The sequence below is a fragment of the Callorhinus ursinus genome, unplaced genomic scaffold, assembly GCF_003265705.2.
Source record: "Callorhinus ursinus isolate GAN/ISIS: 27379988/994484 unplaced genomic scaffold, GSC_fseal_2.0 scaffold51, whole genome shotgun sequence".
NCBI lineage: Eukaryota > Metazoa > Chordata > Mammalia > Carnivora > Otariidae > Callorhinus > Callorhinus ursinus.
Window position 1 is genome coordinate 1494836 of NW_027397113.1, and position 16363 is coordinate 1511198.

A 16363-nucleotide genomic window follows, 5' to 3' on the forward strand; every position below is an offset into this window, starting at 1 on the left:
TCTGATTTCTTTCCCCAGTGTTGTGTAGATTTCAGCAGACAAGCCTTATGCATGTTTTGTTAGATTTACACCTCAGTATTTCATTAGTTTTGTGCAATTATAGATGGTGTTGTATTTTAAATTTTGGTGTTAATGGCTAGCATATGGAAATACTGTTGACATTTATATGTTGACTTAAATCTTGGGACTTCATTCAACTCACTTATTGTTTTTCTTAGTAGGTTCCTTGGGATTTTCTACAATCATGTCATCTGAAAATGGGGACAGTTTTGTTTCTTTTTCCTAGTCTGTTTGCTTTTTATTTCCTTTTCTTGCCTTACTGCATTTGATAGAACATCTGCCACTAAGTTCAATAAGAGTAATGAAAGCAGACTTCTTAGCTTTTGCAGATGGCACTTTATCAAGTTGGGGAAGTTCCCCTCCTTCTATCTTGGGGAGAGTTTTTGTCATAGATATGAGGTTGAATTTTGTTATATGCTCATTTTACATTGATTGATATGATTGTGTGTTTTTCTTCTTTAGCCTGTCGAAATAGTGTATTACATAGATTGATTTTTTAAAAATATGTATTTATTTTAGAGAGAGAGAGTGTATGTGCATGAGTTGGGGGAGGGGCAGAGGGAGAGAATCCTCAAGCAGATTCCCTGCTGAGTGTGGAGCCCGATGCAGGGCTCGTTCTTAGGACCCTGAGATCATGACCTGAGCTGAAATCTAGTGTTGGATGCTCAACTGACCAAGCTATCCAGGCACCCCATATTGATTCTTTAAAAAAAAATATTGAGCCAGCCTTGCATTCCTGGAATAAACCCCAACTGGTCATGGTATATAATTCTTTTCATATATTGCTAAATTTTGTTTGATAAAATTTGTTTAAGATTTTTACATCTATATTCATAAGGGATATTAACTTATGGTTTTCTTTTGTATTCTCTTTATATGGTTTTAGTATCAGGGTAATACTTGTTCCCTAAAATATTTTGGGAAGTATTTCCTCCTATTCTGTTTTCTTCAAGAGAGTATGTAGAATTGGTATTAGTTCTTGTTTAAACATTCACAGAATTCTCCAGTGAAACCATTTAGAGGTTTATTTTTTATTCCAAAATGGGGAGCTTTAAAATTATGGATTCAATTTTCTTAATACTTATAAGTGCTATTCAAATTACCTATTTCATTTTGGATGAGTTGAGAGAGTTTGTATTTCATAGTACTCCTTTACTATCTTCTTGATAATAAACACTCCTCCAGTGTCAGTAATGGTATCTTCATTTCATTTCTGGTATTGGTAATTCGTGTCTCTGTTCTTTTCTTTGTCAGTCTTGCTAGATTTTTGTCAATTTTATGGACTTTTTATTAAGAACCAGCTCATTGTTTCATTGTTCTTTTCTATTTTTCTGTTTTCAGTTTTCTCCACTCTTATGATTATTATATCCTTCCTTTTGCTTGCTTTGGATTTATTTTCCTTTCCTTTTGCTCACTTCTTGAGATAGGAACTTAGACTTTGATTTGAGATTATTCCTTTTTTTCTGATGTATGCATTTAGTGCTCTAAATATTTGTCTTATCAGTGCTTTAGCTGTGTCCCACAAAGTTTGGTATGCTTTACTTTTTTTGTTTTCATCCAGTTCCATGTATTTACAAAATTTTCCTTTTAAATTCTTTCTTTAATGCATGAATTATTTAGAAGTGTGCTTATATTTATATTTAAACTATTTGGAGATTTCTGTCACCTTTCAGTTATGGATTTCTAATTTGAATCAGTTGTGGTCAGAGAACACATTATGTATGATTTCACTTTTAAATGTGTTGAGGTTGTTTATTGTCCCTGGGCATGGTCTGTCTTGCTATATGTTCCATGAGCACTTTGGAAAGAGTGTATATTCTGCTGTTATTGAGTGGACGGTTCTAGGAATATCACTTAGAATCTGTTGGTTGAGCTCTTCCACATCCTTGCTGACTTTTCTGTCTAGTTATCTATCAGTTGTTGAGATGCGGGTGTTGAAATGTGCAGCTGTAATTGTGGATTTGTCTCTTTTTCCTTTCAGTTCTATCCATTTATGCTTTACACATTTTCCTCCTCTGTTGTTTGGTGTATATACATTTAAGGTTGCTATTCTTCCTGGTGGATTGACGTTTTGTCACTATATAATGTTCCTCTCTGTGGTAGTTTTCTTTGTTCTGAAGTCTACTTTATCTAATGTCAATATAGCCATGCCTACCTTCCTGTGGTTAATGTTTACATATCTTTTTTCATCCTGACTATGTATCTGTTTGAAGTGAATTTTTGTAGACCTAACATAATTGGGTCTTTTAAAATCTCTTTAGTCCATTTGGCCTATTTCTGTCATTTAAATGGTATATTTTGACCGTTTAGCTTTAATGTAATTATTGATGTGTTAAGGCTTAATGTCTGTCATTTTGTTTTTTGTTTTATGTTCTCTCTGTTTTTCATATCCGTTACCTTTTTTCTGCCTTTTTTGTGGGTCATTTGAATATTTTTAGAATTCCACTTGGATTACCTGTAATTATTTTAGAGCTTTCCATAGCTTTCTAAGTGATTGCTCTAGACATTATATTCTGTACATGTATCTGCTGTGATACCAGTTTGAGTGAAATATACAAACCTTACTTTCTTTTATGTCTCTTTACCCTCCCCCACTTACAACATAACTGTCTTAAATATTTTCTCTGCATACATTTAGAACCAAATCTGATTGCATTGTAATTTTTGCTTCAACTGTTAACCGTAATTTAGAAAACTTAAGAAGAGAAAGAAGCCTATTGTATTTATTCATATTTTTGCTTAATGTGTTCTTTTTTCCTTCCCAGTGTTCTAAGATTCCTTCTTTTATTGTTTCCTTTCTGTTTAAAGAGCTTTCTTTAGGCATTCTTTTAGGATAGGTCTACTGATGGCAAATTCTCTTGGTTTCCTTTAATCTAAGAATATCTAGATTTTCTGTTTATTCTTACAGGATATTTTTGCTGGATATAGAATTCTAGACTGATCGTTCTTTTCTTTCATTACTCCAAATATGTTGTGTTTGGCCTCCATAGTTTCTAATGAGAAATACACTATTATTCCAGTTATTTCTCCACTATACATAAGGTATCATTTTTCTCTGCCCGCTTTCAAGATTTTTCTTTGTCATTTGTTTTCAGAAGTTTAATTATGATGCATCTTTTTTTTTTTTTTTTAAAGATTTTATCTATTTACTTGTCAGAGAGAAAGCGCGCACAAACAGGGGCAGCGGCAGGCAGAGGGAGAGGGAGAAGCAGGCTCCCCGCCGAGCTGGGGGCCCAATGCGGGACTCGATCCCAGGACCCTGGAATCATGACCTGAGCTGAAGGCAGCCGCTTAACCAACTGAGCCACCCAGGCGTCCTGAATTATGATGCATCTTGGTGCGAATTTCCTTGGGTTTATTCAATTTGGGATTTGATAAACTTTCTTGAATCTGTAGGCTTATGTCTTTTCCCAAATTTTGGATGCCTTCAATTGTTATATTTTTGAGTACTTTTTCAGATCCCTCTCCCCCTTCTCTTTTTCTGGGACTCTGATGAAGTTATAGGCTCACTGGTCCCTGAGGCTCTGTTTATTTTTAATTTTTCATCTGTTTTCTCTCTTGTGCAAGTTTAGGTAATATCTGTTGGTCTGTCTTCCAGTTCACGGGTTGTTTCCGTCCCCTCCCTGCTGTCGAGCCCATGCACTGAGCTGCTTGTTTGAATTACTACATTTTTCACTCCTAACATTTCTACCTGGTTCTTATTTGTCTCTACTTCTTTGCTGAGATTTGATGTTGTTGGGTTTTTTTTATGAAACTTTGTTTTTCATCTGTTTTCAGCATGTTCGTAATTGCTTATTGAAGTTTTCTTATTGTGACTTTTTATTTAAACTCTTTGTTGGTAATTCTAACATCTCTGTCCCCTCATTTTCAGCAGCCATTGGTTGTCCTTGTCCTATTTGAGATCTTCCTGGTTCTTGGGATGATGAATGATTTTCAGTGGAAATGTGTACATTTTCATATGATGATGTGTGGCTGTGGGTCTTCCTAAGCCTCTGCTGCAGCTGACATTCTCTCATGGCTCTCACAGGGGAGGAGGGGTGCTGCCCCGTCACTGACAGGTACTCTCCAGTTGACCTCTGTCGTTACTCCAGTGGGGAGGCTCCTTGTTGTTGCCGGTGTGGTTGGGGGCTCCTGCTCTCTACATGGTCCCCACCAATACCATGGTGGGGGGGACTCATTTCTGTTGGTGATGGAGAAAGTCCTGACTCTCCATTTGCTCTTTCCTGACACCAGTCCAGTGGGGTGAGGGAGGGGTACCTTGTTACTGCCCAGTGGGTGTGGAAACCCAGGCTCCCCGCATTACCTGCACCAATATAGTGGAATGTGAGGAGGATTTGTTACCACCCGGTGGGGAAGAAAGTCCCAGCTCCTTTTTTTGGCTTATTTGACAGCACCCCACTGGGGGCTTGGGGTGCCTATTACAGCCACACAGGTTAGAAGTCTGGGCACCCCCTTCAGCCTTTGCTGCCGTGGGCCTGGTGGGCGCCAATTTTTCTGGGGTGTCTGTTGAGTGGTCATTGTCTTAACGCATTGTCTCATTAGGCTGCCACTTTCCTGGTCCCTTGGCTAGAGAGAACAGTCATTTGTGGTGGCTTTCTGTCTGCTTCTCCTGGTGTGTGTGGGTTTCTGGCTCTCCAGCTCCACGTCTGGGATGGATGAGGCTAAACCCCACCCCAGAGACCTGACCCCTCGTGCCGCTCCTCAGGGTTCCCGGTCCCTTGCCAGGTTTCCTCCTTCTCTCCCCCTTTCAGAGTCTCATGTTTGTTTTCTGTACAGCATCCCTGTGTTTTAACTGTACTCTGTGGGAGGAATCGGGAAAAGTAGCCTACACCATCCTTCTGGAAGCCTAAGTGCAGCCCCTAGTTTTTGGCTCAGAGATATCAGCATCCACTTGGAGTTTTAACATTCTGCCTCTTGACAGCTTCTGTCTGACTGTGTCCTGGTTTTCTTGTCTTTCCCAGCTCTGGAAGCCCCTCCAGTCTCCGCGCCTCGGCTCACCAGAGCACAGACAGCTCCTGTTCTAAGAAGCTTTTCTGTAGGGCCCAGTCAGCCAACACCTCTGGTGAGTTTGAGCATTTCCTCCTCATCCTTTTCACCTGCGAGCCAGTCACCCCTGTCATGGTGTGGTCCGCCTCTCACCCCTTCTGCATCGTGGCCAGAGGATGGTCAGTTCCTTGCAGTCGGGCCCCTGGTTTTGTGTTAGGATGGGGAGAGGGTGGATGGGGTTGTCCTCAAGCCTGGGGAAACAAAGCTGCCCCTTGGTCACCAGCTGATGTGACTTCGAGAGGACTTAACGGGACCATAGCTTGAGGCCCCAGCCCTGCCTTTTCCTCTCTGCTCCTTGTTGCCGTGCCCATGCTGGACCCAGCCAGTGCGTCTAAGTAAGGGTCGATGGTGGATGAGGGGGCTTCTCTGAGCATCCCTGCCCCATTTTTGCATGGACCCTGGGGAGGGGGGGGTCCCATTTGTGCCTGGGTGCAGGGAACAATGGCAGGAAGCCCATGCTTGGTGTTTCTGCAGAGTCAAGGCATGCCCTGTGCTCATGGCCTAGTGCCCAGCGCCTGTTTCACTGAGCACCTACTGTGTGCCCTGCTGGCGTGGTTTCATGTGCAGCCTGTGGTTAAAAACGGGCATTTGCTGAGTCCTGCCCGCATGTGGATCTTACCTTGACCAGTTGCACAAGGAAAGCGAGGTCGTTGCCGTTCTCGGGAGGACGTGGTCACCAGCAGGTACACACCTCACTCACAGCCACGTGGGCACGGAGTAGCTCAGTCCAGCCCGGGCAGAGCACACGTGTCCTCTCTCCTGGCCCTGCACCCGGGGACCATCAAGGGCGGTACGGGAGGCCCAAACCCCTTTGGACAGTGTTTCTCAAACTTCTCTTTTTTAATTGCCCATCCGAGAAGACTTTTTAGACATTTTTTCCTAATTGTCCATTCCAGTGAAATGTTAACACTGCAAAATGCTGTAGATCTGTCTGTGGGCCTGTTCTATGTCTATACCTTTTACTTAAAAACACTAAGATTTGTTTCACCCTCCAAGACCCCAGTGAGAATGTGTGTCCTGGGGATATAAATACAGCAGGCAAGAGCCAAGTGACAGAGCCACTGCCCCATCTCGGTCATGGTCACCGTCAGCTTTGGGAGCACTGCTCCCAGTCCTGCCTGAAATTCCCCTGTTCAGGCCCTTCCGTGCCAGTCCTCTGCGTGCTCTGCGCTGCATCCTGCCCCTCCCCTGGGCAAAGAGGGGAATTCTGGCCGGGCGGGGGGGCTGGTGGGGGGCTCCGTGGAGGAATGTGCCAGCCCCAGCTGTCACGGCCGAGTCGGCAGAGCTGGGATTCCCCTTTTCTCTGTCTCCAGCCGATGCCCGATGCTGTTCCCTTGTCAGGAACCACCTGGCTTTGAACCCTGGTCTGCACACTGTACGTGTCATTCATCATTCTTGCCTTTGGAGACGTCAGTGTCAGGCCAGCCGGGCTGCATTAGTTCAGGACCAGGCTGAACATCCCTGAGGCTTCTTACTTCTGGGTTTTCTTGAGAAAAGGACACTTGGCCGGTTGATAGGACTTCTGGCCTGTCACCATCCCGGGGTCTGTGGTGGTGGGCTACCCTGTGGACATTTCTCTGCAAGTCCTTTGTCAGGGCTGGGCCTTGAGTCTGTTCTTAGGGAACTTCTCTTGGCTCCTCAGTGGTGGGGAGCACTGGATTTCAGAGTCCCCACCCCTGCAGTGGTGGTCGTTGCCACACAAGGCGAAGAAGGAAGGAGGAAAGAGCCAGTCTGGGCCCCTCGTGAAGGCTGGGGGTGAATCTCCAGTGGTAGTTGGCCTGCTCTAGGGGGTGGCCGTTCACGGAGAGACTGGCCCGAAAAGAGCATCCCAGGGCCTCTCGGCCGGAGGCAGGATGGCTGGAGGCCCTTGTGCTGTGGGTGTAGAGGGCTTTCCCTCGCTGGGACGTTGTGGGCCAGGCAGTGCTGGGTCCTGGGCTGGTGGTGGAGCAGGGGCAGCATTATCGGTCAGGCCGAGGCTCCTCTGGTCTCCTTTTCCTCCCTGCCAGCTGCCCCGTCCTACGTCCTCACGCGCCCCAGTGCTGCCTCATCGGGAAGCCACCGAGGGACCCTGCTCCTCAGTGGCCTCCCGATGTCCTACGGGCCTCCATTCATCATGTGCGGCCCCCGTGTGGGCGCCTGGCATCCCCCGCGCTCTGGATGCAGCATCGTCTGTGGGGAGATGTTTATCATGTAAATCCGCGTGGATTCTGGGCTTCAGGCTTCAGGCCGCGTCCACCCCTGCTGCCACGCAGGAAGAACAGGACATTACCCTTGAGTGGCAATTCAGTGACTAGCCAGGATGTCACATCATTAGTGGCAGAGGGTTGCACTTCACAGTGATGATTAATTTACTCTCTGTGGCGAATTCTCACAGGTGACCTGAGATGCTAGCTTATGAGTTCAAGGATTTGGTTTGCCTCAAGTGTTCTTTGTTATGGCCTCAAATTATCCTTGCTGCTTGTGGGTGTAATCAGACACCCCCTAGGGATTAATCAGATGGCAGAGAGGGTTTCTGATGCTCTGGGTGATCGTCCTGTGCGGTGAAGGGGGACGGCGTACGGGCCTTGTGAGTGCGCGGCTCAGGCCACAACACCGCCTCCTGCAGCCATGCTCAAGTGTTTGCTCCAAAATCAAGGGCCAGGGCATGTGATTGTGAGTCAGGGCTCGGCAAACCCTGGCTCACATGCCAAATCCTGCCCATCTTCTGCTTTTGTCAGTACTTTATTTTTTTAACGTTGGTAAATTACACGTGGAGTAAAATGTACCGCTTAGCTGTGTTTAAATGCACAGCTCAGGGACATTAAGTGGATTCACACTATTGTGCAGCCGTCCACACTATCTGTCTCCAGAAGTTTCCATCTTCCCAAACAGAAACTATGTCCCCCTGAGACACGAGGCAGCCCCACCCCCAACCCCGGGGGCCCCTCATCCATTCTCTGTCTCCATGGATCTGGAGACTCTAGGGACCTCATATGGGTGGAATCCTGCAGTATTTGACCTTTTGTGTCTGGCTTATTGCACTCAGCATCACGTCCCCAAAGTCTGTCCACGCTGTGGCGGGTGTCACCGTGTCCCTCTGTTCAGGTGGAGTCACAGTCCAGTGTGTGGACGGACCACGTCTTGTGTATTCACGCATCTGTCTGTGGATGCTTGGGTCTCTTTCTTCCACCTTTTTGCTGTTTTGATGAGTGCTACTAGGGAAATGGATGTACAAATATCTGTTCAGGTCCCTGCTTTCCGTTCTTCTGGAGATGCCCCCGGAGGTGGGCTTGCTAGGTCACACGGTTACTCTGCTTTGCTTTAGAGGAGTCGCCAAACTGCTTTCCAGGGCAGCTGCCCCATTTTACCTTCCCAGGAGCCGTGCACAAGGGCCCCGGTTTCTCCACATCCTTTCCAGCACATTTTTTGTCTTTCTGCTCATAGCCATCCTAGTGCATGTGAAGTGGTATCTCACTGTGGTTTAGATTAGCGTTTTCCTGATGGCTAGGGATGCCGAGCATCCCTTCTTGGGTTTATCCTCCATCCCTATATCTCTGGAGAAATATCCATTCAAGTCCTTTGCCCATTTTCCAATGGGGTTGTTTGATTTCTGTTACTACGTTATAGGAGGTCCTCATATACTACAGATATTAATCGCTTGCCAGACATGTGATTTGCATATCGTTTCCCCCAGTCTACAGGTTGCCTTTTGTAAATAAAGTTTTATTGTCACACAGCCACGTCTGCTCCCTTGCATGCCACCTTGGGCTGCTTTCACGCTCCAGCAGCGTCCTGGACGTGACAGACCATGTGGTCTGCAGAGCTGAAAATATATCCTAGCTGGCTCTTTACAGAAATGCTTGCCAGCCCCGTTCTACATGATCTGGGCACGTTGAGTGCTGAGAACTAGCAGTGGGTCTCTGATGGGAGGCTGTGACCAGCTCACTCTCTACAAAACCCAGGGGCATGGGCACACAGCATGGTGGCATCTGGTGGCCTCCTGGTCTGAAGCCCACAGAGTCTTGGTTATGTGGCTTGCTTCTGTCTGTGGAGGGTGCTGACCCTGGACGGGGTGCTCCTTCTTGCTGGGGTGCTGTGCAGGGAGGCATTTAGGCCCAGTATCTACTGGAAGAGCCGGGCTCATGATGCAGGGCTGAGATGGCCGTAAAACAGAGCTGGTTCTAGGCTTTCCTCGCAGTTAGTTCTGCCCAGCGCTCTGTTTGTAACGTACCTCTGCTCACGGGGTCTTTTGCTCTTCATATGACTCTTGGTCATCAAGAGGTCTTGGAGGTCAGGGAGCTCAGGGGCCATGGTGCCCTGTGCGGAGCAGCGCTGTGCTACCTGACTGGGGGGCAGGTAAGTGTGCCAGACCCTGCGGCCACCCACCCATCTCGGGGCACCACGGATTCGGTCTAAAAAATTTAAGAAATAGCTTTATTGAGATGTAATTCACCCACCCTGCATTCCCGTTTAAAGAGAAGACCAGTCTAGTTCTTTTTTGTGCATTCACACTGCTCTGTTGTCCTCACCACAATCAACTTTAAAGCGTGTTCATCACCCTCCCCCCACCCGCAAAACAACCCGGTGAGCCCTTTAGCGGTCACCTCCCCTCCCCCGCCCCCCGCCCCCAGCCGTCCGCCTTCTCTCTGTGCAGACTTGTCTCTTCCAGACATTTCACCTACGTGGGGTCGCACGCTGTGTGGCCTCTCGTGTCTGGCTGCTTCCACACAGCGTCTTCAGGACCGTCCACGTTGGAGCAGGTGTCAGGGTGTCACTCCTGTTTCTCAGTGATGGATGCACCTCATGCCACGTGTCTGTTCATTGGGGTGGACGTTTGCGCCGTTCCCGCTACAACGTCCGTTGCGAGTAAGCCTGCCACGAACGTCCCTGGATGAGCTTCGTGTGGACGTGGGCTTTCGTGTCTTCAGAATGCGCGGCTGGGAAGAAGAGCTTTGCCGCATCTCGAGGCAGCTCCGGGTTTAGCCTTTCAGGAGCCGCCGGACCATTCCCCCAAGTGGGAGAACCATTTCGCCTTGCAGAAAACTTTGTCCGAGGGCTCCTGCCATTGCAGGTGACCAGCTGTCTTTGATCCTGGCCGTCCTGCTGGGCGCACGGTGCTGTCTGCTTGGGGTCTTGCCAAGTCCACTTTGAATCATCAGCCGTGTGCCCCGTGCGGCGTTGGCCTGGGCGGGGCAGTCTCCCCCCTCCACCCGCCCCGGGTCTGTCAGCAACCCCCACTCCAGAGATGCCAGCACATGAGAAGATACAGAAAATGAAAAACACGATGCAGATGATTTGTTTGAAGAGCTGTTTTTGTGGGAGCTGGCCGGCTCCCGGGCCCCAGACGGGAAGATCACACCTGCTCAAGACGTGCAGAGGGGCTGCTCAGGTGCCCCCGCTGGGCCTTTGCCCCCATTGGTGCCCCATCGTGAGGATGTCCAGATGGAGGCTCTTGTGTTTCAGAGATGCTTTTGGGTCCGATGCCCCGAATGGCCCATGTGATGGTAAAACGGTCCGCGGCAAGGAGCTGGCACGTTCCTTTGCTCGGGTAGCATAGACATCCCTCTTAACAGGAGGATGGGCGCCCTCCTCAGTCCCCAGAGCCCGCCCTGGGATTTAACCTGAGGGAAGAGTGACATGTATTTGCAAACCTAAGGATGTTCAGCTTGGCACAATTTATGATAGTGAAAAACTGGAATAAACTATGATTTCCAGAAAAGAGGAATACAGCAGCAATAAGGGAGTCTTGGTGTCGTAATGGGACAAAACCAAAATGTAACTGGAAATGACCGGTTGTGCAGACCGTCCAACTGCTCGGGAGCACATGATGACCAGCGAGGGCACGGAGCAGAAGCTGTAGTGGGGGGGGGTCTACCCGAGGGAGCAGGAGGGCGGGGGCCGGGCAGCCTTTGATGAATGAGAGCAGGGAAGGCCCCTCTACTGTGCCTCCTGCCCTCCCTCCAGAAGCCCTGGTGCTGGGCAGAAGAGCTGAGATGGGGCATGGCCCAGAGGTGAGGGGCCGATACCAGGCTCCTTCCCGAGGTGGGCCTGTGTTCCTGTCCACAGCCTGTAAGGGGAGCCCCAGGGCCACCTTTGGGACACCCCTCCAGGGCAGAACTCTAAGGGCTGGCTTTTATCCTTTTCTTTCTGCTACTGTTATTAGGAGGATTTCCAGAGATTTGGAGCTAGAGGTTCTTGGGCTTGGAGCTGGACTGTGGGGGATGCTAACAGCGACACCAGCCTCATGCCCCCGACCCCGGGGCATCGGAGAGGAATTGTTGTGCATCTGTGAGATTGTGGGACCCTGTGCACCTGCCGTAGCTCTATCTATAAGGCAGGGGCAATGCTGTGCCATCAGAGGGCTCTCTGCTTGCCCCCCCCTGTGTGTGAGCCCCCAAGGAGTGGGAGGCCAGCTTGTAGTGGTCTGGCTCTGCTGGGGACGGAGACGAGGCGTCTGCTGTGTCTTCATGCATTCTGCGCAGTGAACGAAAGCGCCCCAGCTTCTCCCCTCTCTATCCCAGTGCCTCAGCCCAGGTCTGGCACATGGGGGGGCAGGCGACGGTCCCCTCCCCAGGGGCAGTGCAGCTCCGGTGAGGGTGATGGAGTCCCAGCTTCGTGTCCCCTCTGAGCTTGTGTAAAGGAGGTGACCCTCAGTTACTATAGTCCCCCCAGAGTCTAGGAACCACCAGAGGCAACCGTGGCGGGGCGGGGGTGTTGAGCGTGCCCGCTAAGTCCTATCAAGTCCCAACCCTGGGGACCTGGGCGTGTTACCTTCTACAGTGAAGGTGTTCCCGGTGTGATTAATTAAGGTTGTGTGAGATTACTCTGAATTGTCTAGTTGAGTCCTTAAACCATCACAGGAGGGAGGGAACACAGAAGAGGGGGGCCCCGTGGTGCCCCAGGCAGAGACTGATGGTTGCGGCCACAAGCCCAGGGACGCCTGGTCCCCCGAGAGCTGCAAGAGACAGCATTGGTCCTCCCCTAGAGCCTCCGGAGGGAGTGGGCTGAGGACAGAGGGCCCAGCATGTGCAAGCTGGTTCCTGCCAGGCCCTGCCTGAGCACCACCGGTGGGCATTGAGCATCTCCATCCCCTCAGCACGACTGGGGACATGCTGGCTCCTGTGTCCACGCTGGGGCCGGACACTCCCACGGAAATGCCCCAGAGCATTCCATGCATTTAAAGATTCCTTCCACAGACAAGCAAGGTACCCCAGCTGCCTTCAAGAACTTCATCCCGGCCTCCTCCGGAGCAAGGAGCCACCTGGAGCCCCTGTGCTCCCTCCTCCTACTTTGTGTATTTCTGGTGGGCCAGCTTCTCTCCCGTTGTCTGCTTTGGCCTCCTGGGATCTTCACGTGTGAGCTCGGGGCACGTCGTAGCCCCCTGTCCTAACACTGCGATGGGTGGTTCTCGCTACTGTAGGAGTGCGGAGGCAGGAGGAGGTGGGACACTCCCCAGGCCACCTGCTCATAAGGTCAGCGCTGGGGTTCCAGAAGTGTCCTCTGGCACGCCCCACGTCCCTGATGGTTCTGTCCCCGCCCCTGGGCTTTGGCCCCCTGCTCTGTCCGCTACCCCTCCCTGTTCCCATGTCCTTGGCTGGGGAGAGGGGGTCTCTTATCTCCACCTGCACGTTCTCTGTGAAGCACTATGGGCACTGTGCTCCCTGGGCCTGCATGGGCTGCAGCTGCAGCCTGGGGCATCGAGGTGGAGAAACCGACCCCTGGGTTTCCCTCCCGGCCTCCCCCTTGCCTCCTCCTTCCAGTTCAGACTTGGTTGCCAGTGAGGCGCTTGGGGAAAGACACATCTGCAGCCCCCATTGGGGTGGGGAAGCTGGGGCGCAGGGGAGCCCAGGCTGGGTGTCGGAGTCGGGGAGGTGGCATGCTTCTCCAGTGGACTGGACTCTTCCCGGAAACTGCTGAAGCCCCGTGAGGACTGGGTTAGGAGGTGCGGGGATGGGGCTGGCGTTCACCGTGCTCGTCTTGTGAATCCTCCTGGGCATCTCAGCCAAGGGCTGACTGCTTCAGCATCTCTCAGCAGTGCCGGCCCCTCGTGCCCAGTCTGCCTGGCTGCTGCGTTCACCGCGGCCCCTGCCGAGAGCACCCAGGCTGTGCGCATGCCTCTCCCCAAGGATGAAGACAACAACTAGATCAGTTTCTCCAGAAAGGCCCGCTTCGTCCTAGGAGATGGGCTGTGTCATTTCACTGTGACCGCAGAGCCTGACCCGAGAACCAAGAATTCCCGGGCATCTTGCAGATTCTAAGACTGCATCCCCAAGAATCTAGTTCATTAGGAATCTGTCTTCTTAGCCTGCTTCCCAGATGATTCTGCTGCAGGCCCCACTGGTAAAACTCTGTTCTAACCCTTAGGGGTCTTTAAGACCAACCTCTGGGACAGGAGAGCATCTTTTTTTTTTTTTTTAAAGATTTTATTTATTTATTTATTTTGAGAGAATGAGAGAGAGCATGAGAGGGGGGAGGGTCAGAGGGAGAAGCAGACTCCCTGCTGAGCAGGGAGCCCGATGTGGGACTCGATCCCGGGGCTCCAGGATCATGACCTGAGCTGAAGGCAGTCGCTTAACCAACTGAGCCACCCAGGCGCCCACAAGAGAGCATCTTTACACATACATGTGGTTCTTACCCCTGGGCTTCCTGGTAGCCAGGGTGAAAAGGCAAAGGTGGGGGTAACAAAGGCCACTTGTCTGACAGTAATTCATCTGGAGAGCAGACTTTCCTTGGCACTCCAGTCTAAGGAATGTTTTTCACGTGACATGGTGTTTTCTGTTGGGGTTTTGCAAAACAAAAAAAAAGACAATATGGTTTTCAAATACCATCTGACCTTAGCAAAAGCCAGGGACCTAACAGAAGTGGCTTTGGGGTGGACACCGAGCTACAGTGGCTCAGGTTTGTTACCTTCTTGTATTTTGAAGTGATTCAGAGCCGTGGGCAGACGTTACTTTGGGCAAGGACAGAGCTTTCCCCAACAGTGGATTGAAGAGGAAGAAGGAGTTGAATCGGCTGAGCACATGCTGTGTGACTCCATTTTGGTGAAACGTCCCGGCAGGCGGGTCTCAGGGATGGGGGAGCCAGGGAGTCCCAGGGAGGCCACCTGGCCTGTGAAGTCTTGGAGCAGTTACCGCGGGCGGGGTTGGGAAGCTTCTAGGGCTGCAGTGACCCCAAGGAGCCGGGTCCCAGGATCCCAGGTGCAAGGGAGGAAAGGGCACCAGCCACACGTCCCGTCTCTGTTCGCTGAGATCTTTTACCTGCAGCCCCGGGGCTACTAGCGAGTTCTCTGCAGCAGGGAGGGCCCGGGGCTGGGGTGGAATGTGGTTTCTCCGGAAGCCCGTGCCAAGTGGGTGGGGGTAACTGGGTGGGGTGAGTTACCAGCCGGTCTTCTCCATGTGCGGGTGGATTCACGGGGCTCAGGGACACAGCCTGCCGGTGAGAAAGAAGTCAGACGAGGCCGGATGTAAATAAAGTTATATTCCTGTGAATGCTCATGTATACTTGCCTCTTCCAAAGGAGAAGAGCCACGTGGCCCCGCCCCTGGGCTTTGGCCTCCTGCTCTGTCCGCTACCCCTCCCTGTTCCCATGTCCTTGGCTGGGGAGAGGGGGTCTCTTATCTCCACCCGCACGTTCTCTGTGAAGCACTGTGGGCACCCAGGGATTTTCTCCCAGGGGTGACCCTGGGCCTTAACCACAGATTACTAAGGGCAGATTGACAGCACAGCCCTGGGGACCCCCTCAGACTGAGGTTCACCGTCGAAAGGGCCTGTGGAAGTTACCTGAGCCAGCCACCCTCTGCGGGGTCATTCCAAAGCAAAGCGGAGTCTGAGTCAGCCGCGCACATAGCTTGGGGCATCTGTGCTGTTCTGGTTTTCTGGGGGTGGGAAGGGAGATGTGCGTCCTGATTGGCCTGCCTGGGGTCCCCCCCCTGCACTGCGGTGTGGCTTCTGGATTAGAACAGCCCCTTGGTAGCCCCCCAACCCTGGGCTCCATGCACTTCACCCACACCTTGTGGAGACCGTCCTCGTGCCCTGGGGATGGGCTTGGCCTCCAGCGTCCAGGCTCCCCTGTGGCCACCAGTTCCTAACCAGCTTCCCCCAATCCTAGGTGACATGCAGAGACCCGGCCCCCGAGAGCGAGCTGTACGTGAAGCTCCGTGGATTTGATTTGAAGGACAGGCCATGTTCTGTGTTGACTTTCTCCCCGACACTGGGAGCGAGTGACCTTCCTGTTAGGGTGGGTGCTCATGGTGCATCTTGCTTCCTAAAATATCTTGCCCTGGGGAAATAAAATGTTGGCCATCCCAGCTGCGTTGTAAGATTTCTTTGTCGTAATCTCCCTGGCCCGTGATACGCCAAAACGCAGTAGACTCTTGTCTGAACCCTCAGGGCGTGTGCGTGCGCGTGTGTGTGTGTGTGTGTGTGTGTGTGTGTGCGCGTGTGCGCGCCCCCTCGATCCCTGGCTGTTTTGCATTAGTGTGTTGTGCACTTAACGTCTGGGGCTTGCGCTGGTGTCTTACTGACCTGCCACCGGACGCCCTTTGCCCCTTCCGTTATGCCAACCTCACTGTCTCGGGAGCGCCTTCACGGCTCGCTGCCGTGTCCCAAGCGCCTGCCCAGGACTCCGCGGGGTAGGGGAGGGGCGAACCCTGCTCAGGCGGCCGGACTGCCCCGGAATTTGGAACACAGCCCCGGAGGAGTAGGGTTTACGGGGCAGGGATTCCACTCCCGTCCTTGGACCTGAGCCTCATCCCAGGCCATCTCCACGTCCTCTCTGCCCTCACCTCTCCTGGGGCTCCCTCCTCCCCTGATGGCTGCTCCCTGCCCTGGCACGCCCCACCACCCAGCGGCACCCACTTCGAGCCCTCCAGGGTGCCTTTCCAGCCGCATTTGCTTTCAGCGCCCCTCCTGGGTTAAAATACAGTGATAATGGGACAGTTGGAACTACAGGGCAGCTTTCTTTAGTTGGATTTTAGACTCTTTAAGGCCTTCAGAAGTTTTTCTGGGGAGCCTTCAGGCTGCCAAGCCCAGCATGTCCCTAGGGCTCTAATCCCGGTCTCTGTCTCTGATTTGTTAATGGAATCAGTTGAAATTCGGGGAAGGGTAATTCATAGAACCTACAGGAACGGATACAGAGATGAGCAGTGCCCTGTGCCCCCTCCCAGGGCCTGCCTCCCAGGGCTGGCTTCCAGGGAAATGCCACCTTGAGGATTGGTCAGAGCTGAGGACAAGCGGACCTGGCTGGGGAGGAATCAGGCTCACAGGGTCCGGGGCAGCTG

At 51.4% G+C, this 16363-nt stretch overlaps 1 protein-coding gene across 2 annotated transcripts in view; it reads left to right on the forward strand.

The window, feature by feature from the left end:
• The window catches only part of SHANK2 (SH3 and multiple ankyrin repeat domains 2), a 509587-nt gene that overhangs the window by 22081 nt on the left and 471143 nt on the right, over positions 1-16363 (forward strand). For both annotated transcript variants that reach the window (XM_025878755.2, XM_073883345.1), the window contains exon 2: positions 5022-5122. The gene's annotated coding sequence lies outside the window, so the exon portion shown is untranslated. The remainder of the gene's footprint in view (positions 1-5021; positions 5123-16363) is intronic.